Here is a 26,328-nt window from a genome sequence, read left to right as displayed (position 1 = left end):
TGGAAAAGTCGCGGCTGAAAAGTGAGTGTTAGACCCTTTCCTAACTGACTCCAAATACCGGCGGTAGCCCAAAACCAGCGTTAGGAGCCTCTAACGCTGGTTTTCACGGATACCGCCCAACTCTAAATCTAGGCCAGTTTGAGGTGTGAGTCCGTTCAAGTGGCTTCCAAAAGATTTTGGGACTTGATGCATTGCTTCTTTTTGGCCTGCTTGCTAGCAACCTCAGACCATGGACTTCTTTGTGGTTTAGCATGTGAAGGAGATGCAGGTGTAGCTGGAGAGGAAGTAGACGCAGATGTGTCTTGTAAGGAGATATCCAATTGTTTGCAAAAATCAGTGGCTTTGGCTATATCTTTACATTCTATGCATTTTCCATTCCTAGACACTTGAAGAGAGATGGGGAATACCCATCTGTAAGGGATCCTGAGGGATCGGAGGTGTGAGGTGAGAAAGGCAAACTCTTTTCTATTTTGTAGCGTCTTAGCTGAAAGATCTTGATAGATTTAGATTTTCGCTCCCAGGTATGAGAAGGTTTGCTGTGCTCATGCAAATTTGAAAATTCTTTCTCTGTCTCTATATCTTTAAAAGCAGACTATTATGTCTCTGGGAGGTTGACTACCACCAGGTTTGGGATGCAGTGATCTGCATCCCAAAGGTTGTTCCTTCTTGTTCTATTTTCTAGGTCAAGAATCTGGGATGCTGGGTTGTGATTGTTTGAGACATAGTTGCCATTTCTTTGTCTAGTTCTTCTCTGTCATCTTGTAGGGTTTCAACTTGGCAGCCTAGTTCATTTATATCTCTTTTCAGATCTGCACATTCTGTCTTGATGCAAGATTTTACTTGGTTGATTAATGCCTCCATTACCCTCCATTAATTGGCCCATCTTCTAATTGTGATAAAGAGCTTGGTGATGATGGTGGCTGGTATATGACAGGGGAGTCAGACATGTTTTCCTCTTCACAATTTGTTAATAAATAGTCTATTGTCTTGTCTAAGTTTTTTTTTTAAAAGTATTAACAGTGCTGGTATTATTGCCTGACTTGGGTATCTTATGAAGCTTTGTGGATCTACGTAGCACCATTTTGGAGTGGCAGTTTAAAGATATAAAAATGTTCAGGCCTGCAGCAGTCACTGTGTAGGCATGGAGTTCTGAGGGTCACTGAGCCCTGCTATGTCCTAATACCAGGCTTGTTATCTAAGTTTAACGATCAGAAGGCATGCTGGTCTGTTTATCAGATGATATGCTTTAATTCCTATGAACATGCATGGGAAATCACCTCAGAGTAAGTGTGAGAATACATTAGTTGGTGTGTAAGGCACAGTATGCAGGCAAAAATGGTGTATTTAATGTACTTGGAATAAGCTAAATTAGGTGGATCATGTGCCTTTATAGCAGGTGCGAGTATTGTTAAGGTTCTTAGAGGTAGGTTATGTTTTTTTAAACAATCTGCTTATCGGTATAGAAGTTCAGAGTCAGTTTAGAGCCTGGTCATACTTTTCATCTCCTGACATAAACAGTCCCGGATCTCAATGTATTATGATCAAGAGTGGAGATTAAGTGTGGTTTGGTGTGTGAGAGGTTCTTAAAGACATTAAGGAGGAACGCTGCGTCATCGCCCTGCACAAAGTGCAGCCTGGTTCCACGTTTACGTAGCGGGGTCTGGTAAGCAGTGTGAGGAGGCGCAGTTATTCTGCTTAAAGGGATAGTCTACTTGAAAAATGTTATTGTTTTTAAAGATAGATAATACCTTTATTACCCATTCCCCAGTTTTGCATAACCAACACTGTGTTATTAATACACTTATTATTTCTGTGATTAACTTGCATCTAAGCATCTGCAGACTGCCCCCTTATCTTAGTGCTTTTGACAAACATGCATTTTAGCCAATCAGCGCTGACTCCTAAATAACTCCATGGGAGTGAGCACAATGTTATCTATATGACACACATGAACTAGCTCTGCCTAACTGTGAAAAACTGTCAAAATGCAGAGATAAGAGGCGGCCTTCAATGGTTTCGAAATCAGTTTGAGCTGACCTAGGATTAGCTTTAAAAAAAGAATATCAAGAGAGTTAAGCAAATTTGATGATAAACGTACATTAGGAAGTTGTTTAAAATTGCATGCACTATCTGTATCATGAAAGTTTAATTTTGACTAGACTGTCCCGTTAAGACTGGTCTTTAACACATCATTGCGGACACCATCCATGGGTGCAGGGCTAAGCGATGTCAGGATTTCCTCTTAAGTGTAGCAAGAGGTCTTACAGCTGTTCCACTGTGCTGTTGGCAGGTAAATTGGCACATTTCAAGGAGATATTTAGGTCTGAGAGTGGATTTTGTCTCGACCGCAACAGGAACTTTAGTGTGGTGTGGCCCCCTGGAAAATTTTTGGTTTTAGATGCATTTAAGGTTAAAGTAAAGGTCTATTCAAGTAACTTGTGTAAGATTAACCTATTGTAGTCCAAATGTATCCTCACCACTGGTTAACCATAGAAATGTCATATGCTTCTTGGCCTGATAGGCCCCTACATTATTGAACTCGCAGTCACAAAGGCACTTTTCAGATTAGTTCAATAATGCACTTTGAAATAGATTGCCCTGACTGTGTTTGGACTTGCATGAAGTAGTATACCCTATAAAATCCAATCATGAAGGTGCAATTTAATTTAAGGGTTTCCTATGCAGATACAAAGTGACCATATAGCGATAGAAAATGTGTGCTCAGTCTGCCCATCATACTAACATATAATTGGTATTCAGATGGTTTAGCATCAGTGATGCAGATGAAAACAAATTTGAATAGATTCCAAGCCGATTAAAACCTGGTTATAAAGAGGCAAGTACTGCTAGTAACAAATGCAACAGTGTGACTTAAATCAAATATTAAAATAAAAATAAAAGTGTGCCATTTGTAGATGTTGGGGTCCGGCAAGATCCCCTTAGCTGTACAGAATACTCAACATACTAAACAAATACATATGTGAATGAACCTATGCATATGAAAAACAGAATTTATGTTTACCTGATAAATTACTTTCTCCAACGGTGTGTCCGGTCCACGGCGTCATCCTTACTTGTGGGATATTCTCTTCCCCAACAGGAAATGGCAAAGAGCCCAGCAAAGCTGGTCACATGATCCCTCCTAGGCTCCGCCTACCCCAGTCATTCGACCGACGTTAAGGAGGAATATTTGCATAGGAGAAACCATATGGTACCGTGGTGACTGTAGTTAAAGAAAATAAATTATCAGACCTGATTAAAAAAACCAGGGCGGGCCGTGGACCGGACACACCGTTGGAGAAAGTAATTTATCAGGTAAACATAAATTCTGTTTTCTCCAACATAGGTGTGTCCGGTCCACGGCGTCATCCTTACTTGTGGGAACCAATACCAAAGCTTTAGGACACGGATGAAGGGAGGGAGCAAATCAGGTCACCTAAATGGAAGGCACCACGGCTTGCAAAACCTTTCTCCCAAAAATAGCCTCAGAAGAAGCAAAAGTATCAAACTTGTAAAATTTGGTAAAAGTGTGCAGTGAAGACCAAGTCGCTGCCCCACATATCTGATCATCAGAAGCCTCGTTCTTGAAGGCCCATGTGGAAGCCACAGCCCTAGTGGAATGAGCTGTGATTCTTTCGGGAGGCTGCCGTCCGGCAGTCTCGTAAGCCAATCTGATGATGCTTTTAATCCAAAAAGAGAGAGAGGTAGAAGTTGCTTTTTGACCTCTCCTTTTACCGGAATAAACAACAAACAAGGAAGATGTTTGTCTAAAATCCTTTGTAGCATCTAAATAGAATTTTAGAGCGCGAACAACATCCAAATTGTGCAACAAACGTTCCTTCTTTGAAACTGGTTTCGGACACAGAGAAGGTACGATAAGCTCCTGGTTAATGTTTTTGTTAGAAACAACTGTAGGAAGAAAACCAGGTTTAGTACGTAAAACCACCTTATCTGCATGGAACACCAGATAAGGAGGAGAACACTGCAGAGCAGATAATTCTGAAACTCTTCTAGCAGAAGAAATTGCAACTAAAAACAAAACTTTCCAAGATAATAACTTAATATCAACGGAATGTAAGGGTTCAAACGGAACCCCCTGAAGAACTGAAAGAACTAAATTGAGACTCCAAGGAGGAGTCAAAGGTTTGTAAACAGGCTTAATTCTAACCAGAGCCTGAACAAAGGCTTGAACATCTGGCACAGCTGCCAGCTTTTTGTGAAGTAACACAGACAAGGCAGAAATCTGTCCCTTCAGGGAACTTGCAGATAATCCTTTTTCCAATCCTTCTTGAAGGAAGGATAGAATCTTAGGAATCTTAACCTTGTCCCAAGGGAATCCTTTAGATTCACACCAACAGATATATTTTGTGGTAAATCTTTCTAGTTACAGGCTTTCTGGCCTGGACAAGAGTATCGATAACAGAATCTGAGAATCCTCGCTTCGATAAGATCAAGCGTTCAATCTCCAAGCAGTCAGCTGGAGTGAAACCAGATTCGAATGTTCGAACGGACCCTGAACAAGCAGGTCTCGTCTCAAAGGTAGCTTCCAAGGTGGAGCCGATGACATATTCACCAGATCTGCATACCAAGTCCTGCGTGGCCACGCAGGAGCTATCAAGATCACTGACGCCCTCTCCTGATTGATCCTGGCTACCAGCCTGGGGATGAGAGGAAACGGCGGGAACACATAAGCTAGTTTGAAGGTCCAAGGTGCTACTAGTGCATCCACTAGAGCCGCCTTGGGATCCCTGGATCTGGACCCGTAGCAAGGAACTTTGAAGTTCTGATGAGAGGCCATCAGATCCATGTCTGGAATGCCCCACAGCTGAGTGACTTGGGCAAAGATTTCCGGATGGAGTTCCCACTCCCCCGGATGCAATGTCTGACGACTCAGAAAATCCGCTTCCCAATATTCCACTCCTGGGATGTGGATAGCAGACAGGTGGCAGGAGTGAGACTCCGCCCATAGAATGATTCTGGTCACTTCTTCCATCGCTAGGGAACTCCTTGTTCCCCCCTGATGGTTGATGTACGCAACAGTTGTCATGTTGTCTGATTGAAACCGTATGAACTTGGCCCTCGCTAGCTGAGGCCAAGCCTTGAGAGCATTGAATATCGCTCTCAGTTCCAGAGTATTTATCGGTAGAAGAGATTCTTCCCGAGACCAAAGACCCTGAGCTTTCAGGGATCCCCAGACCGCGCCCCAGCCCATCAGACTGGCGTCGGTCGTGACAATGACCCACTCTGGTCTGCGGAATGTCATCCCTTGTGACTAAGGTTGTCCAGGGACAGCCACCAACGGAGTGAGTCTCTGGTCCTCTGATTTACTTGTATCTTCGGAGACAAGTCTGTATAGTCCCCATTCCACTGACTGAGCATGCACAGTTGTAATGGTCTTAGATGAATGCGCGCAAAAGGAACTATGTCCATTGCCGCAACCATCAACCCGATTACTTCCATGCACTGAGCTATGGAAGGAAGAGGAACAGAATGAAGTATCCGACAAGAGTCTAGAAGTTTTGTATTTCTGGCCTCTGTCAGAAAAATCCTCATTTCTGAGGAGTCTATTATTGTTCCCAAGAAGGGAACCCTTGTTGACGGAGATAGAGAACTCTTTTCCGCGTTCATCTGAGAAAGGCCAGGACAATGTCCGTGTGAGCCTTTGCTTGAGGAAGGGACGACGCTTGAATCAGAATGTCGTCCAAGTAAGGTACTACAGCAATGCCCCTTGGTCTTAGCACAGCTAGAAGGGACCCTAGTACCCTTTTGAAAATCCTTGGAGCATTGGCTAATCCGAAAGGAAGCGCCACGAACTGGTAATGCTTGTCCAGGAATGCGAACCTTAGGAACCGATGATGTTCCTTGTGGATAGGAATATGTAGATACGCATCCTTTAAATCCACAGTGGTCATGAATTGACCTTCCTGGATGGAAGGAAGAATAGTTTGAATGGTTTCCATCTTGAACGATGGAACCTTGAGAAACTTGTTTAAGATCTTGAGATCTAAGATTGGTCTGAACGTTCCCTCTTTTTTGGGAACTATGAACAGAATGGAGTAGAACCCCATCCCTTGTTCTCTTAATGGAACAGGATGAATCACTCCCATTTGTAACAGGTCTTCTACACAATGTAAGAATGCCTGTCTTTTTATGTGGTCTGAAGACAACTGAGACCTGTGGAATCTCCCCCTCGGGGGAAGTCCCTTGAATTCCAGAAGATAACCTTGGGAGACTATTTCTAGCGCCCAAGGATCCAGAACATCTCTTGCCCAAGCCTGAGCGAAGAGAGAGAGTCTGCCCCCCACCAGATCCGATCCCGGATCGGGGGCCAACATTTCATGCTGTCTTGGTAGCAGTGGCAGGTTTCTTGGCCTGCTTTCCCTTGTTCCAGCCATGCATTGGTCTCCAAGCTGGCTTGGCTTGAGAAGTATTACCCTCTTGCTTAGAGGACGTAGCACTTTGGGCTGGTCCGTTTCTACGAAAGGGACGAAAATTAGGTTTATTTTTTTGCCTTGAAAGGCCGATCCTGAGGAAGGGCGTGGCCCTTACCCCCAGTGATATCAGAGATAATCTCTTTCAAGTCAGGGCCAAACAGCGTTTTCCCCTTGAAAGGAATGTTAAGTAGCTTGTTCTTGGAAGATGCAGCAGCCGACCAAGATTTTAACCAAAGCGCTCTGCGCGCCACAATAGCAAACCCAGAATTCTTAGCCGCTAACCTCGCCAATTGCAAAGTGGCGTCTAGGGTGAAAGAATTAGCCAATTTGAGAGCATTGATTCTGTCCATAATCTCCTCATAAGGAGGAGAATCACTATCGACCGCCTTTATTAGCTCATCGAACCAGAAACATGCGGCTGTAGCGACAGGGACAATGCATGAAATTGGTTGTAGAAGGTAACCCTGCTGAACAAACATCTTTTTAAGCAAACCTTCTAATTTTTTATCCATAGGATCTTTGAAAGCACAACTATCCTGTATGGGTATAGTGGTGCGTTTGTTTACAGTGGAAACCGCTCCCTCGACCTTGGGGACTGTCTGCCATAAGTCCTTTCTGGGGTCGACCATAGGAAACAATATTTTAAATATGGGGGGAGGGACGAAAGGAATACCGGGCCTTTCCCATTCTTTATTAACAATGTCCGCCACCCGCTTGGGTATAGGAAAAGCTTCTGGGAGCCCCGGCACCTCTAGGAACTTGTCCATTTTACATAGTTTCTCTGGGATGACCAACTTGTCACAATCATCCAGAGTGGATAATACCTCCTTAAGCAGAATGCGGAGATGTTCCAACTTAAATTTAAATGTAATCACATCAGGTTCAGCTTGTTGAGAAATGTTCCCTGAATCAGTAATTTCTCCCTCAGACAAAACCTCCCTGGCCCCATCAGACTGGGTTATGGGCCCTTCAGAAATATTATTATCAGCGTCGTCATGCTCCTCAGTATCTAAACCAGAGCAGTCGCGCTTACGCTGATAAGTGTTCATTTTGGCTAAAATGTTTTTGACAGAATAATCCATTACAGCCGTTAATTGTGCATAGTAAGGAGTATTGGCGCGCTAGATGTACTAGGGGCCTCCTGAGTGGGCAAGACTCGTGTAGACGAAGGAGGGAATGATGCAGTACCATGCTTACTCCCCTCACTTGAGGAATCATCTTGGGCATCATAGTCATTGTCACATAAATCACATTTATTTAAATGAATGGGAATTCTGGCTTCCCCACATTCAGAACACAGTCTATCTGGTAGTTCAGACATGTAAAACAGGCATACACTTGATAACCAAGTACAAAAAACGTTTTAAAATAAAACCGTTACTGTCACTTTAAATTTTAAACTGAATACACTTTATTACTGCAATTGCGAAAAAACATGAAGGAATTGTTCAAAATTCACCAAATTTTCACCACAGTGTCTTAAAGCCTTAAAAGTATTGCACACCAAATTTGGAAGCTTTAACCCTTAAAATAACGGAACCGGAGCCGTTTTTATATTTAACCCCTTTATAGTCCCTGGAATCTGCTTTGCTGAGACCCAACCAAGCCCAAAGGGGAATACGATACCAAATGATGCCTTCAGAAGGACTTTTCTATGTATCAGAGCTCCACACACATGCAGCTGCATGCCATGCTGTTCTCAAAAACAAGTGCGCCATACCGGCGCGAAAATGAGGCTCTGACTATGATTAGGGAAAGCCCCTATAGAATAAAGTGTCTAAAACAGTGCCTGCCGATATTATTTTACAAAAAATACCCAGATTAAATGATTCCTCAAGGCTAAATATGTGTAAATATGATCGATTTAGCCCAGAAAAAGTCTACAGTCTTAATAAGCCCTTGTGAAGCCCTTATTTACTGATCGTAATAAACATGGCTTACCGGATCCCATAGGGAAAATGACAGCTTCCAGCATTACATCGTCTTGTTAGAATGTGTCATACCTCAAGCAGCAAGAGACTGCTCACTGTTCCCCCAACTGAAGTTAATTGCTCTCAACAGTCCTGTGTGGAACAGCCATGGATTTTAGTGACGGTTGCTAAAATCATTTTCCTCATACAAACAGAAATCTTCATCTCTTTTCTGTTTCTGAGTAAATAGTACATACCAGCACTATTTCAAAATAACAAACTCTTGATTGAATAATAAAAACTACAGTTAAACACTAAAAAACTCTAAGCCATCTCCGTGGAGATGTTGCCTGTACAACGGCAAAGAGAATGACTGGGGTAGGCGGAGCCTAGGAGGGATCATGTGACCAGCTTTGCTGGGCTCTTTGCCATTTCCTGTTGGGGAAGAGAATATCCCACAAGTAAGGATGACGCCGTGGACCGGACACACCTATGTTGGAGAAATGTATGCTCTGGTAACTTTATACAGCCTCCACAATAGTGATGTATAGAGTGTTAATGAGTCAATGCCATGTATGTTAATAGACCTCTACAATGTCTCCTGTTGCCATTTGAGTGTGTGCACTATAATAGACTATTTGCTAATAGCCTTGAATCAGTTGCAATAATGTAAAAAATGCTCTTCTAAGGACTAGATGTGTCGAATTTGAAAAGTCAAAACCAGAAAAATAGACAAAAGATCCCATCTAATAGATTGTGATCCAGAGCCATGTGTGTAAACCCCACAAATAAGTAAATCACAAAGCTAAAGTCCCTTCCGGTGATTGGCAGCTACATGTGTATGTTGCTTTAATTGGCTTTGCAGAGTCTTTTTTTGTTACATTACAGAGCATTACTCACTAGGCTGGTGTTGCCTGGGGAGAGACTGGCATGACTCTGGGTATGCACAGAAAGCCTCAGAGATTATTTAGCAACATCACAAACTAGCTATGTGAGATGGGGATTAGATAGGAGGGTAGAGAAAAAGAGTATAAGTAGGTATCATATAAAAATATTCTTATTAATGCTTTTTCTGTACAAAATTATTTTTTAAAATATGAGGATTTTTAGTGCTTGTATTATTTAACATTACTATGCTCTTTACTAACATTACATTTGAGAATACATTTCTGTAGAATAAACTGTTGTAATATATCATTGTCTGCTCTGTAAAATAATGAAATAAAATAACAAAATGTATGCTTATCTGATGAATTTCTTTCCTGGCATGGAGAGTCCACAACTTCATTCCAATTACAAGTGGGATATTCAACTCCTGGCCAGCAGGAGGAGGCAAAGAGCACCCCAGCAGAGCTGTTAAGTGTCACTTCCCTTACCCATAAAATTTGTAGAATTTGGAAAAAGTATGGAAAGAGAACCATGTAGCCGCCTTGCAGATTTGTTCCACAGAAGCTTAATTTTTTAAAGCCCTGGAAGAAGAAACAGCCCTAGAGGAATGAGCTGTAATTCTCCCAGGAGGCTGCTGACCAGCTGTATTGTAAGCTAACCGGATAACACTTCTCAACCAGAGAGAAAGAGAAGTAGAAGTGGCCTTCCGACCCTTACAAACCCAGACAAAGCAACAAACAGGGCATATGATTGCCGAAAATCTATAGTTGCTAGAAGGTAAAATTTAGAGCACGCACAACACCCATGTATGCAACAGGCGTCCCTTCTGAGAAGAAGGAGTAGGACAAAAAAGAAGGAACAACAATTTCCTGATTGATATTGCGATCCAGTACTACCTTGGGAAGAAATCCCAACTTAGTAACCCTTATCCGCCTGAAAAATAAGGTAAGGGAAATCACACTGCAGAGCCAAAGGTTCGGAAACTCTGCGAACAGAAGGAAAGGCAAGGAGAAACAAAACTTTCCAAGATAACAACTTAATATCAACTTCATGCATAGGTTCAAACGGAGCCTGCTGCAGAACGTAAAGAACAAGATTAAGGCTCCAAGGAGAAGCAACAGAATTAAAAACACAGGCTTGATTCTGACCAAAGCCTGTACAAAAGATTGAACATCTGGCAGATCTGCTAGACGTAAGAGCAAAAGAAAAGTTAGTGCAGAAATCTGACCCTTCGGAGTACTGACTGATAAATTTTCCATTCTATCCTGAAGTAAAGACAAAATTTGAGGTACCGTTACTTAGCCCCAAGAAAAAAAAACTTGATTTACACCAATAAAGGTATATATGCCATACCCATTGGTAAGTCGAGCGCATAACAGGTTTATGAGCCTAAAGTATGGTATCAATTACCTTCTCAGAAAATTCACGCCTATCTAAGACTAGACATTTAATCTCCAAGCAGTCAGCTTCAGAGATCTAGATGTGGGTGGAGAAAAGGGACCCTGAAGAAAATGTCCTTCCTCCATGGCAACCTCCAAGGAGGAAGAAATAACATTGTCACCAGATCCACGAGCCAGGTCCTGCAAGGTCAGACAGGAGCAATCAGAAAAACTGACATCCTCTCCTGCTGATACAAGCAACAACTCGAAGAAGGAGAGAAAACCGAGGGAACAGGTATGCCAGACTATAGTTCCAAGGCACAGCTAGAGCGTCAATAAGAGCGGTTTGTGGATCTCTTGATCTTAAAATGAACCCTGGAATCTTGGCAGAAAGGCATGATGCCATCAGATCCAACTCTGGAAACCCCACCTGAGGGTTATCATTGAGAATACCTCCGAGCAGAGACACTACTCCCCGGGAGAAAAGTTTGCCTGCTCAGAAAAACTGCTTCCCAGGTGTCCACCCCTAGGATGTGGAAGGGAAAGGGGAGACAATCATGAGACTCAGTCTACTGGCGAATGCGAGTTACCTCCTTCATAGCTAACAAACTCTGAGATCCTCCCTGGTGGTTGATGTCTGCCATTGAAGTGAAGAAGTCAGATTGGTATCTGTTAAACTGGACCAAACCTAGTTGAGGCCAAGCAGATAGAACATTGAAAATTGCTTTCAACACTAGCATGATTATGGAAAGAGAAGACTCTTCTCAAGTCCAGAGATCCTGAGCCTATAAAGAACCCCAAACTGCTCTCTAGCCCGACAGGCCGGCATCAGTGGTCACAATCAACCAGAAAGGTCTCAGGAAGCATCTACCCTGAGACGGACGGTCCTGTGAAATCCACCAAGATAGAGAGTCTCTTGTAGGGGGTCTAGAGCTATCCTCTACAAGAGATCTGAGTGGTCTCCGTTCCATTGTCTGAGCATGCATAACTGAAGAAGTTTTAGATGGAAACGAGCAAAGGGGATAATGTCCATGGAAACAACCATTAGCCCAAATACTTCCATACACTAAGTCATTAATGGACGAATAGAGGACTGAAGAGAAAAGGCAATAATCAAGAAGTTAGGATTTTCAGACATCTGTCAGAAAAATCTTCATGGACAGAGAATCTAAAATTGTTCCCAAGAAACACACCCTGGTTTGAGGCATCAGGGAACTCATCTCCAGATCCACTATCCACCCGTGAAACGAGAATAGACAACAACATCTCTGTAAGAGATCTTTTTAACTGAAAAGATAGAGCCTGAACCAAAATGTCATCTAGGTATGGAGCCACTGCTATTCTATGAGATCTGCCACCGCCATAACAAGGCCAAAGGGAATGGAAACTAATTATGAGTGTCAGTCCAGAAAGACAAACCACAGAAATTTGAGATGTTTTCTAAGAGGGAACATGAATATGCATGGCCTTCAGGTCTATGGTAGACATAAAATGACTCATAAAACCAAGGGTAGAATGGAACTTACAGTTTCCATTATGAAGGATGGAACCTAGAGAAAATTGTTGAGACACTTGAGGTCCAAGATGCTGCGAAAGTTCCCTCTTTCTTGTGAACCACGAAGAGGTAGGAATAGAAACCTAGACTCTGTTCCTGCTGACTTAAACTCAGAGGAAGGTTTCTTGGATTGATTACCTTTATTCCAAGGTTGATTTGGAAGAAGAGGAGGAAGGATTTGGGGTCTATTTATGTAGGTGCGGACAGACATAATCCGCTATAGTGAATCATGATAAATACGCTGTCTGCATTTATCATTGCACCAGCAGTTCTAGTGAACTGCTGGTGCAATACCGCCCCCTGCAGATTACGGCCTATCAGCCGCTAGCAGAGAGTGCCAATCAACCCGATAGTATTTAATCGGTCTGATTGCTGTCCGCCACCTCAGAGGTGGTGGACGAGTTAAGGAGCAGCGGTCTTAGGACCGCTGCTTCTTAACTTCCGCTTCAGTCGGAACTGAAGTGGAGAGGGTCGGAAGCAGCATCCGCTGCTTCATAAATAGACCCCTTTGTCTTTTGACTTTGTGAAAGAACAATAAATAAGAGTCAGATGATCTCAAAAGGCACCCCAGATACGAACCCACAATCCCTCGCTTAGGAAGCCAGTGCCTTAATCATTAGGTAACTGGGTTCACATTTGTACTTAGCCTTCTTTTAGGCAGACTCCCTATATGTCATATGTATATTAGCTCTTAGGCTTAGGAAGGGTTAGTACAGAGATTTATACCAGTCCCAAGACAGCTGTTTCGTGGAAATTTGCCACTCATCAGCTATGAGTAGGTTCCTCTATCCTCTATCTTTTCCTGGTCTGGCGGAAAAGATTCCGCCAGACCAGGACCCCCTAAAAAGAAAAAGTCCCTAGGATAACGTAGGATAATAAAAAATATTTCTATATTAAACATAGAAAAGATTCAGCCAGACCAGGACCCTATAAAAGGGAAAGGTCCATAAGGCAACATAGACAGCCAAAAATATTTCTATATAAAAACATAAAAATAAATATAATATTGAAGTAAAAACATCAAATATGAGACATGAAACCAAACATGTCACAGATACAGCAATTATAAACTCAAAATGAGGAAGATTGTGATACATGAAATATATATCTTTACAACAATCCCTTCAATATGAAGGAGAATATACCTGGAAGCCCTATACCAGGTAGGCTAACAAATGAAGTATTAATATATGTACTATGAAACAATAATAGTGCATAGAAGGTACATAACAGAAAAGATTCTTCCTGCCATCCACAGCTCATTAATATCCTAAATGAAGAGGTAGGATGCAGAATGAATACACATAAAAAAAATTTTTTTTTAAATGTGATGATAATTTACTGAGTTGCTACCAGATGGCAGCAATACCATAAGGGCCCAGGAAAACCTGACAAAAAGTAAAACATTGAGAAAAAAAAATCACATACAGCTTTGCTGAATCTCCAAAAGAGAGAAAAACATAAATGAGGACAACCTGAGTTCAGATAACCCTCAGTCCAAATGTCCAATGAATTTCCATCTGGAATCCTATGTACAATTATCTACATAAGGAGTTTCAGATAAAAAGGAAATTATTATAAAAAATAAAAGTGATCTCTTCTCCCTGCACACCAAAGTGAAACTAACAGTGCCCACATCACATCGCAGATAAAAAAACATGTTCCTTAAATCTACAACACAGAGGGGAAAAATAAAAAAATCTCAACATCACATTGTAGTAAATAAACTACATAGCCAATAACACTACGAAGCTGACTAACCCAGAAACCATATCCTACTGGGAGTCAAGAGACCTGGCAACCGTTGCAAGGAGAGAAGTTAAATGTGTATCGTATTAAAAAAGCAATCAAATAACTGCAACATTTTTACCCAGCCTACTTTACATTGCCGGCCTCCAGAAATTGTGAGGAAAAAAAACTAAACTTCGACCATTATGAATAAGAGATTTGGCTGCGACCCACACTTCACAGCCGCCATTACTATAAATGGGGTCGTCTCAAACAGAAAAAAGGTGAAAGCATATATAAAAACTACATGTAAAGTCCTTATGCACCCTGAAAGTACATGGAAGCAGGAGAGCTAACAAAGCTTACTTCTAAACTTCAGATTGAGCTGTCGCCCTGTATTATAGTACAGCTGAACTACACCACAGAGGGGAGAGACGAATGGCGCCAAAATCTAATTCTAGTGCTTAGCGCACCGCCAACAGCGCAAACAAAGGTGGTTCTCATTCAGCTAAGTATCTAGGCAACCATGCTTGGTGATGTGGACTTAGTAAAAAGTGAAGGAGGCCTCACTGCTACCATCGCTATTATCAGAGGGAGGTAAATTCCTATGGTAATTTTGACAAGCATAACGGCCTGAGCCCATAACTGCGCAATAAAAAATATTTTACAATAACTGCTGCCATAAACAGTAAACACACTCCGTACAACAAGAAGCACCTTAATAATATGTAACAATGGACCAAGCAGGGAAGAAGGGAAAGATAATGTCACCATGACACTCAGTTCCCACACACCATAATCCTGGGCCAGTCTGAAAAAATTGCCCGGCAATGGAGCGGCAATATCCCTGACCCTGGCACAACGCCAGAATGCTGCTCAGTTGCAATATATTTGAAAAAGGAAACAGATATAAATATTAAAAATACAAACCCCTTCTGAAGGTATCAGGTTCCACAAGGTCCCTGAGTATTCCCAGTCCTGTTCCATGCTATTTCTTATCCTATAAAAACATAATTTATGCTTACCTGATAAATTTATTTCTCTTGTAGTGTGTTCAGTCCACGGGTCATCCATTACTTATGGGATATATTCTCCTTCCCAACAGGAAGTTGCAAGAGGATCACCCAAGCAGAGCTGCTATATAGCTCCTCCCCTCACATGTCATATCCAGTCATTCGACCGAAACAAGATGAGAAAGGAGAAACTATAAGGTGCAGTGGTGACTGGAGTTATAATTTTAAAATTTAGAACCTGCCTGAAAAAGACAGGGCGGGCCGTGGACTGAACACACTACAAGAGAAATAAATTTATCAGGTAAGCATAAATTATGTTTTCTCTTGTTAAGTGTGTTCAGTCCACGGGTCATCCATTACTTATGGGATACCAATACCAAAGCTAAGTACACGGATGATGGGAGGGACAAGGCAGGAACATTAAACAGAAGGAACCACTGCCTGTAGAACCTTTCTCCCAAATCCAGCCTCCGAAGAAGCGAAAGTGTCAAATTTGGAAAATTTGGAAAAAGTATGAAGTGAAGACCAAGTTGCAGCCTTGCAAATCTGTTCAACAGAGGCCTCATTCTTAAAGGCCCAGGTGGAAGCCACAGCTCTAGTGGAATGAGCTGTAATTCTTTCAGGAGGCTGCTGTCCAGCAGTCTCATAGGCTAAACGTATTATGCTACGAAGCCAAAAAGAGAGAGAGGTAGCCGAAGCCTTTTGACCCCTCCTCTGTCCAGAGTAAACGACAAACAGAGAAGAAGTTTGTCGAAAATCTTTAGTTGCCTGTAAGTAGAACTTCAGAGCACGGACCACGTCTAGATTATGCAAAAGACGTTCCTTCTTTGAAGAAGGATTAGGACATAACGATGGAACAACAATCTCTTGATTGATATTCCTGTTAGAAACAACCTTAGGTAAAAACCCAGGTTTAGTACGCAGAACTACCTTGTCTGAATGAAAGATCAGATAAGGAGAATCACAATGTAAGGAAGATAACTCAGAGACTCTTCGAGCCGAGGAAATAGCCATCAAAAACAAAACTTTCCAAGATAAAAGCTTAATATCAATGGAATGAAGGGGTTCAAACGGAACACCCTGAAGAACTTTAAGAACCAAGTTTAAGCTCCACGGAGGAGCAACAGCTTTAAACACAGGTTTAATTCTAGCCAAAGCCTGACAAAAGGCCTGGACGTCTGGATGCTCTGCCAGACGTTTGTGTAAAAGAATAGACAGAGCTGAAATCTGTCCCTTTAGCGAACTAGCGGATAAACCCTTTTCTAAACCCTCTTGTAGAAAAGCTAATATCCTAGGAATCCTAACCTTACTCCATGAGTAACTCTTGGATTCGCACCAATATAAATATCTACGCCATATCTTATGGTAAATTTTTCTTGTCACAGGTTTCCGAGCCTGTATTAATGTATCAATAACCGAATCCGAAAACCCACGCTTTGATAGAATCAAGCGTTCAATTTCCAGGCAGTCAGCCTCAGAGAAATTAGGTTTGGATGGTTGAAAGGACCCTGAATTAGAAGGTCCTGCCTCAGAGGAAGAGACCATGGTGGACAGGACGACATGTCCACTAGGTCTGCATACCAGGTCCTGCGTGGCCACGCAGGCGCTATCAGAATTACCGATGCCCTCTCCTGTTTGATCCTGGCAATCAGCCGAGGTAGCAACGGAAATGGTGGAAACACATAAGCTATGTTGAAAACCCAAGGGGCTGCTAATGCATCTACCAGCACCGCTCCCGGGTCCCTGGACCTGGATCCGTAACAAGGAAGCTTCGCGTTCTGGCGAGATGCCATGAGATCCAGATCCGGTTTGCCCCAACGACGAATCAGTTGAGCAAATACCTCCGGGTGAAGTTCCCACTCTCCCGGATGAAAAGTCTGGCGACTTAGTAAATCCGCCTCCCAGTTCTCTACGCCTGGGATGTGAATCGCTGACAGGTGGCAAGAGTGAGACTCTGCCCAGCGAATTATCTTCGAGACTTCCAACATCGCTAGGGAACTCCTGGTTCCCCCTTGATGATTGATGTAAGCCACAGTCGTGATATTGTCCGACTGAAATCTGATGAACCTCAGCTTTGCTAACTGAGGCCAAGCCAGAAGAGCATTGAATATTGCTCTTAATTCTAGAATGTTTATTGGGAGGAGTTTCTCCTCCTGAGTCCACGATCCCTGAGCCTTCAGGGAATTCCAGACTGCTCCCCAGCCTAGAAGGCTGGCATCCGTTGTTACAATCGTCCAATCTGGCCTGCGAAAGGTCATTCCTTTGGACAGATGAACCGGTGACAACCACCAGAGAAGCGAATCCCTGGTCTCCTGGTCCAGATTTAGCAAAGGGGACAGATCTGAGTAATCCCCGTTCCATTGACTGAGCATGCATAGTTGCAGTGGTCTGAGATGCAGGCGCGCAAATGGCACTATGTCCATTGCCGCTACCATTAAGCCGATTACCTCCATGCACTGAGCTACCGATGGGCTTGGAATGGAATGAAGGACACGGCAAGCATTGAGAATCTTTGATAACCTGGACTCCGTCAGGTAAATCTTCATCTCTACAGAATCTATAAGAGTCCCTAGAAAAGGAACCCGTGTGAGTGGTAACAGAGAACTCTTTTCCACGTTCACTTTCCACCCATGCGACCTCAGAAATGCTAGAACTATCTCTGTATGAGACTTTGCATTCTGAAAACTTGACGCTTGTATCAGAATGTCGTCTAGGTACGGAGCCACCGCTATGCCTCGTGGTCTTAGTACCGCCAGAAGTGAGCCCAGAACCTTCGTAAAAATTCTCGGGGCCGTGGCTAACTCGAAGGGAAGAGCCACAAACTGGTAATGCCTGTCTAGAAAGGCAAACCTCAGGTACCGATAATGATCTTTGTGAATCGGTATATGAAGGTAAGCATCCTTTAAGTCCACCGTGGTCATATATTGACCCTCTTGGATCATGGGTAGGATGGTTCGAATGGTTTCCATCTTGAACGATGGTACCCTTAGGAATTTGTTTAAGATCTTTAAGTCCAAGATTGGTCTGAAGGTTCCCTCTTTTTTGGGAACCACAAATAGATTTGAGTAAAATCCTTGTCCCTGTTCCGATCGCGGAACTGAGTGGATCACCCCCATGATTAAGAGGTCTTGTACACATTGTAGAAATGCCTCTCTCTTTACTAGGTTTGTCGACAACCTCGAAAGATGGAACCTCCCTTGTGGAGGAGAGGATTTGAAATCCAGAAGGTATCCCTGAGATATAATCTTTAACGTCCAGGGATCCTGCACATCTCTTGCCCAAGCCTGGGCAAAGAGAGAAATTCTGCCCCCCACTAAATCCGTCTCTGGATAGGGGGCCCTGACTTCATGCTGTCTTAGGGGCGGGAGTAGGCTTTCTGGCCTGCTTGCCCTTGTTCCATGACTGGTTGCCTTTCCAACCTTGTCTGTAACGAGCAGTAGTTCCTTCCTGTTTTGGAGCGGAGGAAGTCGATGCTGCTCCTGCCTTGAAGTTACGAAAGGCACGAAAAACAGAATTTATGCTTACCTGATAAATTACTTTCTCCAACGGTGTGTCCGGTCCACGGCGTCATCCTTACTTGTGGGATATTCTCTTCCCCAACAGGAAATGGCAAAGAGCCCAGCAAAGCTGGTCACATGATCCCCCCTAGGCTCCGCCTTCCCCAGTCATTCGACCGACGTAAAGGAGGAATATGCATAGGAGAAATCATATGATACCGTGGTGACTGTAGTTAGAGAAAATAATTCAACAGACCTGATCAAAAACCAGGGCGGGCCGTGGACCGGACACACCGTTGGAGAAAGTAATTTATCAGGTAAGCATAAATTCTGTTTTCTCCAACATAGGTGTGTCCGGTCCACGGCGTCATCCTTACTTGTGGGAACCAATACCAAAGCTTTAGGACACGGATGATGGGAGGGAACAAATCAGGTCGCCTAGATGGAAGGCACCACGGCTTGCAAAACCTTTCTCCCAAAAATAGCCTCAGAAGAAGCAAAAGTATCAAATTTGTAGAATTTGGTAAACGTATGCAGTGAAGACCAAGTCGCTGCCTTACATATCTGATCAACAGAAGCCTCGTTCTTGAAGGCCCAAGTGGAAGCCACAGCCCTAGTGGAGTGAGCTGTGATTCTTTCAGGAGGCTGCCGTCCGGCAGTCTCCTAAGCCAATCGGATAATGCTTTTAAGCCAGAAAGAGAGAGAGGTAGAAGTTGCTTTTTGACCTCTCCTTTTACCAGAATAAACAACAAACAAAGAAGATGTTTGTCTGAAATCCTTAGTAGCTGCTAAGTAAAATTTGAGAGCACGAACTACATCCAAGTTGTGCAACAAACGTTCCTTCTTTGAAACTGGATTAGGACACAAAGAAGGCACGACTATCTCCTGGTTAATATTTTTATTAGAAACAACTTTCGGAAGAAAACCAGGTTTAGTACGCAAAACCACCTTATCTGCATGGAACACCAGATATGGAGGAGAACACTGCAGAGCAGATAACTCTGAAACTCTTCTAGCAGAAGAGATTGCAACCAAAAACAAAACTTTCCAAGATAATAACTTTATATCAACGGAATGTAGGGGTTCAAACGGAATCCCCTGAAGAACTGAAAGAACTAGATTGAGACTCCAGGGAGGAGTCAAAGGTTTGTAAACAGGCTTGATTCTAACCAGAGCCTGAACAAAAGCCTGAACGTCTGGTACAGCCGCCAGCTTTTTGTGAAGTAAAACAGATAAAGCAGAAATCTGTCCCTTCAAAGAACTTGCAGATAAACCTTTCTCCAAACCCTCTTGAAGAAAGGATAGAATCCTAGGAATTTTTATCTTGTTCCATGGGAATCCTTTAGATTCACACCAACAGATATATTTTTTCCATATTTTATGGTAGATTTTTCTAGTTACAGGCTTTCTAGCCTGAACAAGAGTATCAAGGACAGAATCTGAGAACCCTCGCTTTGATAAAATCAAGCGTTCAATCTCCAAGCAGTCAGTTGGAGTGAGGCCAGATTTGGATGTTCGAACGGACCTTGAACAAGAAGGTCCTGTCTCAGAGGTAGCCTCCATGGTGGAGCTGATGACATATTCACCAGGTCTGCATACCAAGTCCTGCGTGGCCACGCAGGAGCTATCAAGATCACCGATACCCTCTCCTGTTTGATCCTGGCTACCAGCCTGGGAATGAGAGGAAACGGTGGGAACACATAAGCTAGGTTGAAGGTCCAAGGTGCTACTAGTGCATCCACTAGAGCCGCCTTGGGATCCCTGGATCTGGACCCGTAGCAAAGAACCTTGAAGTTCTGGCGAGACGCCATCAGATCCACGTCTGGGATGCCCCATAATTGAGTTATTTGGGCAAAGATTTCCGGATGGAGTTCCCACTCCCCCGGATGAAATGTCTGACGACTCAGAAAATCCGCTTCCCAATTTTCCACTCCTGGGATGTGGATTGCAGACAAGTGGCAGGAGTGATTCTCCGCCCATTGAATTATTTTGGTCACTTCTTCCATCGCCAGGGAACTCCTTGTTCCCCCCTGATGGTTGATATACGCGACAGTCGTCATGTTGTCTGATTGAAACCTTATGAATTTGGCCTTTGCTAGCTGAGGCCAAGCCTTGAGAGCATTGAATATCGCTCTCAGTTCCAGAATGTTTATCGGTAGAAGAGATTCTTCCCGAGACCAAAGCCCCTGAGCTTTCAGGGGTTCCCAGACCGCGCCCCAGCCCACCAGACTGGCGTCGGTCGTGACAATGACCCACTCCGGTCTGCGGAAGCTCATCCCTTGTGACAGGTTGTCCAGGGTCAGCCACCAACGGAGTGAGTCTCTGATCCTCTGATCTACTTGTATCGTTGGAGACAAGTCTGTATAATCCCCATTCCACTGTCTGAGCATGCACAGTTGTAATGGTCCTAGATGAATTCGCGCAAAAGGAACTATGTCCATTGCCGCCACCATCAAACCTATTACTTCCATGCACTGCGCTATGGAAGGAAGAAGAACAGAATGAAGTACTTGACAAGAGTTTAGAAGTTTTGATTTTCTGGCTTCTGTCAGAAAAATCTTCATTTCTAAAGAGTCTATTATTGTTCCCAAGAAGGGGACTCTCGTTGACGGAGATAGAGAACTTTTCTCTACGTTCACTTTCCACCCGTGACATCTGAGAAAGGCTAGGACAATGTCCGTATGAGCCTTTGCTTGTGGCAGGGACGACGCTTGAATTAGAATGTCGTCCAAGTAAGGTACTACTGCAATGCCCCTCGGTCATAACACCGCTAGAAGGGACCCTAGTACCTTCGTGAAAATTCTTGGGGCAGTGGCTAGTCCGAATGGAAGTGCCACGAACTGGTAATGTTTGTCCAGAAACGAGAACCTTAGGAACTGATGATGTTCCTTGTGGATAGGAATATGTAGATACGCATCCTTTAAATCCACCGTGGTCATGAATTGACCTTCCTGGATGGTAGGAAGAATTGTTCGAATGGTTTCCATCTTGAACGATGGAACCCTGAGAAATTTGTTTAAGATCTTGAGATCCAAAATTGGTCTGAATGTTCCCTCTTTTTTGGGAACTATGAACAGATTTGAGTAGAATCCCATCCCTCGTTCCTTCAATGGAACAGGATGAATCACTCCCATTTTTAACAGGTCTTCTACACAATGTAAGAATGCCTGTTTTTTTATGTGGTCTGAAGACAATTGAGACCTGTGGAATCTTCCCCTTGGGGGTAGTTCCTTGAATTCCAGAAGATAACCTTGGGAGACTATTTCTAGAGCCCAAGGATCCAGAACATCTCTTGCCCATGCCTGAGCGAAGAGAGAAAGTCTGCCCCCCACCAGATCCGGTCCCGGATCGGGGGCCAACATCTCATGCTGTCTTGGTAGCAGTGACAGGTTTCTTGGCCTGCTTACCCTTGTTCCAGCCTTGCATGGGCTTCCAGGCTGGCTTGGCTTGAGACGTATTACCCTCTTGCTTAGAGGGTGTAGAGCTTGAGGCTGGTCCGTTTCTACGAAAGGGACGAAAATTAGGCTTATTTTTAGCCTTGAAAGACCTATCCTGAGGAAGGGCATGGCCCTTTCCCCCAGTGATATCTGAAATAATCTCTTTCAAGTCAGGGCCAAACAGCGTTTTCCCTTTGAAAGGAATATTAAGCAATTTGTTCTTGGATGACGCATCCGCTGACCAAGATTTTAGCCATAGCGCTCTGCGCGCCACAATAGCAAACCCTGAATTTTTCGCCGCTAATCTAGCTAATTGCAGGGTAGCGTCTAGAGTAAAAGAATTAGCCAATTTAAGTGTCCATAATCTCCTCCAAAGGGGTAGCTTTATCTAGCGACTTTTCTAGTTCATCAAACCAAAAAGACGCTGCTGTAGTAACAGGAACAATGCATGAAATTGGCTGTAGAAGGTAACCTTGCTGAACAAACATCTTTTTAAGCAAACCTTCTAACTTTTTATCCATAGGATCTTTGAAAGCACAACTATCTTCTATAGGGATAGTGGTGCGTTTGTTTAAGGTAGAGACCGCCCCCTCGACCTTAGGGACTGTCTGCCATAAGTCCTTTCTAGGGTCGACTATAGGAAACAATTTCTTAAATATAGGGGGAGGGACAAAAGGTATGCCGGGCCTTTCCAATTCTTTGTTTACAATATCCACCACCCGCTTGGGTATAGGAAAAGCTTCGGGGGGCACCGGGACCTCTAGAAACTTGTCCATCTTACATAATTTCTCTGGAACGACCAAATTGTCACAATCATCCAGAGTAGAAAGCACCTCCTTAAGCAGAGCGCGGAGATGTTCCAATTTAAATTTGAATGTAATAACATCAGGTTCAGCTTGTTGAGAAATTTTTCCTGAATCTGAAATTTCTCCCTCAGACAAAACCTCCCTAGCCCCTTCAGACTGGTGTAAGGGCATGTCAGAACCATTATCATCTGCGCCCTCATGCTCTACAGTATCTAAAACAGAGCAGTCGCGCTTTCGCTGATAAGTGGGCATTTTGGCTAAAATGTTTTTAATAGAATTATCCATTACAGCCGTTAATTGTTGCATAGTAAGAATAATAGGCGCACTAGATGTACTAGGGGCCTCTTGTGTGGGCAAGACTAGTGTAGACACATAAGGGGATGATGCAGTACCATGCTTACTCCCCTCACTAGAGGAATCATCTTGGGCATCATTTTCACTATCACATGCATCACATACATTTAAATGAGAAGGAACTTTGGCTTCCTGACATACAGAACATAGTCTATCTGAAGGTACAGACATGATAAACAGGCATAAACTTGATAACAAAGTACAAAAAACGTTTTAAAATAAAACCGTTACTGTCACTTTAAATTTTAAACTGAACACACTTTATTACTGAATATGCGAAAAAGTATGAAGGAATTGTCCAAAATTCACCAAAATTTCACCACAGTGTCATAAAGCCTTGAAAGTATTGCACACCAAATTTGAAAGATTTAACTCTAAAAATAACGGAACCGGAGCCGTTTTTACATTTAACCCCTATACAGTCCCTGGTATCAGCTTTGCTGAGACCCAACCAAGCCCAGAGGGGAATACGATACCAAATGACGCCTTCAGCACGCTTTTTCAGTGTATCAGAGCTCCTCACACATGCATCTGCATGTTCTGACTCCCAAAAACAACTGCGCATTAGTGGCGCGAAACTGAGGCTCTGCCTAAGACTAGAGAAGGCCCCCAGTGAAAAAGGTGTCCAAAACAGTGCCTGCCGTTTTTATTATCAACATACCCAGATAAAAACAACTCCTCAGAGTAATAAACCATTAAACATGCTTATAAAACAAACGTTTTAGCCCAGAAAAATGTCTACCAGTCTTTAAAGCCCTTGTGAAGCCCTTTATAAATTGTTATTAAAATGGCTTACCGGATCCCATAGGGAAAATGACAGCTTCCAGCATTACCAAGTCTTGTTAGAAATGTGTCATACTTCAAGCAGTAAAAGTCTGCACACTGTTCCCCCAACTGAAGTTACTTCATCTCAACAGTCCTGTGTGGAACAGCCATCGATTTTAGTAACGGTTGCTAAAATCATCTTCCTCTTACAAACAGAAATCTTCATCTCTTTTCTGTTTCAGAGTAAATAGTACATACCAGCACTATTTTAAAATAACAAACTCTTGATTGAAGCAATAAAACTACATTTAAACACCAAAAAACTCTAAGCCATCTCCGTGGAGATGTTGCCTGTACAACGGCAAAGAGAATGACTGGGGAAGGCGGAGCCTAGGGGGGATCATGTGACCAGCTTTGCTGGGCTCTTTGCCATTTCCTGTTGGGGAAGAGAATATCCCACAAGTAAGGATGACGCCGTGGACCGGACACACCTATGTTGGAGAAATTAGACTGTTTGGCCTTTGGTTTGGCCCTGTCCTGAGGAAGGGCGTGGCCCTTACCTCCCGTAATATCAGCAATAATTTCCTTCAAGCCGGGCCCGAATAAGGTCTGCCCTTTGAAAGGAATGTTAAGTAGTTTAGACTTGGAAGTTACATCCGCTGACCAGGATTTAAGCCAGAGCGCTCTGCGCGCCTGTATGGCGAATCCGGAATTTTTAGCCGTAAGTTTGGTTAGATGTACTACGGCATCTGAAACAAACGCATTAGCTTGCTTAAGGGTTCTAACTTTGCTCAAGGCCTCATCCAACGGCTCTGTGCGAATCGCCTCTTCCAGAGACTCAAACCAGAATGCCGCTGCAGCCGTGACAGGCGCAATGCATGCAAGAGGCTGCAATATAAAACCCTGTTGAACAAACATTTTCTTAAGATAACCCTCTAATTTTTTATCCATTGGATCTGAGAAAGCACAGCTATCCTCCACCGGGATAGTGGTACGCTTGGCTAACGTAGAAACTGCTCCCTCCACCTTAGGGACCGTCTGCCATAAGTCTCGTGTGGTGGTGTCTATAGGGAACATTTTTCTAAATATCGGGGGAGGGGAAAAAGGCACACCGGGTCTATCCCACTCCTTACTGATAATTTCTGTAAGTCTTTTTGGTATAGGAAAAACGTCAGTACACACCGGTACCGCATAGTATCTATCCAACCTACACAATTTCTCTGGAATTGCCACCGTGTCGCAATCATTCAGAGCCGCTAATACCTCCCCTAGTAACACACGGAGGTTCTCAAGCTTAAATTTAAAATTTCTGAATCCGGTCTCCCCGAATCAGAACCGTCACCGACAGAATGAAGCCCACCGTCCTCATGTTCTGCAAGTTGTGACGCAGTATCAGACATGGCTTTCGTGTCATCAGCGCGCTCTGTCCTTAACCCAGAGCTATCGCGTTTGCCCCTTAATTCGGGCATATTATATAATACTTCTTTCATAACATTAGCCATATCATGTAAAGTGATTTGTAAGGGCCTAGATGTACTAGGTGTCTCAATCCTACGCATCTCCCGAGCGGGAGACGCAGGTACTGACACGTGAGGAGAGTTAGGCGGCATAACTTCCCCCACGTTGTCTGGTGATAGCTTCTTTATCGGTACAGATTGACTTTTATTCAAAGCAATATCAATACAATTGGTACACATCGTTCTATTGGGCTCCACATTGGCTTTTGAACATGATGAACAAACAGTTTCCTCTGAATCAGACATGTTTAAAACAGACTTAGCAATGAAACTAACAAGCTTGGAAATCACTTTCAATAAGTTTTACAAGCAATATAAAAAACGCTGCAGCGCTTCAAAAATACAGATATAATTAAACAATTCTTAACAAGAAGTGTACTATTAGCAGAGGATTGCACCCATTAGCAAAAGGATGATTAACCCCTCGATACCCAAAACGGATAAAACAGATATCAATTAAGATATAACGCTTTTAATCACAGTCAACACACTGTCACAGATCTGCTGTGACTGATTACCTCCCTCACAAATGAAATTTGCAGACCCCTGAGCTCTCTAGAGACGTCCTGGATCAAGGAGGAAGAAGCAATAATTTTAACTGTGCAACAAGGCGCTAAAACAAGGGCCCTCCCACTCCAATCACAACAGTGGGAGCCCTGATATAACGGTTTCCATGCAGAAAAATATGTTAGCCATGTGGAAAAAATCATGCCCAAAGCGATTTATCACCAAAGTACCTCACAAAAAACGAATAACATGCCAGTAAACGTTTTATTAAAAAACAACATTTTTCAATGTCATGCAAAGCTATCACTAAGCCTGCTACCAGTCGCTACCACTGCAGAGAAGGCTTAAGTATTATTTCAGTGTTAACAGTATTTTCTCAGTCAAATTCTAGTCCCCAGAATATAACTCGACTGCGCATACATTTATCAGCCTGATACCAGTTGCTACTACTGCATTTAAGGCTGTACTTACATCATACGGTAACAGCAGTATTTTCTTAGTCAATTCCATTCCCAGAAAATAAAGTACCGCACATACC

The 26,328-nt window shown here is 43.2% G+C and overlaps 1 protein-coding gene across 1 annotated transcript in view; it reads right to left on the bottom strand.

The window, feature by feature from the left end:
* Positions 1 to 26,328, bottom strand: part of LOC128641937 (uncharacterized) — a 469,590-nt gene that overhangs the window by 87,187 nt on the left and 356,075 nt on the right. The window lies entirely within an intron of this gene.

The sequence above is a fragment of the Bombina bombina genome, chromosome 11 (genome assembly GCF_027579735.1).
Source record: "Bombina bombina isolate aBomBom1 chromosome 11, aBomBom1.pri, whole genome shotgun sequence".
In the NCBI taxonomy this organism is placed as follows: domain Eukaryota; kingdom Metazoa; phylum Chordata; class Amphibia; order Anura; family Bombinatoridae; genus Bombina; species Bombina bombina.
This window is presented reverse-complemented; position numbering and strand designations above follow the sequence as displayed.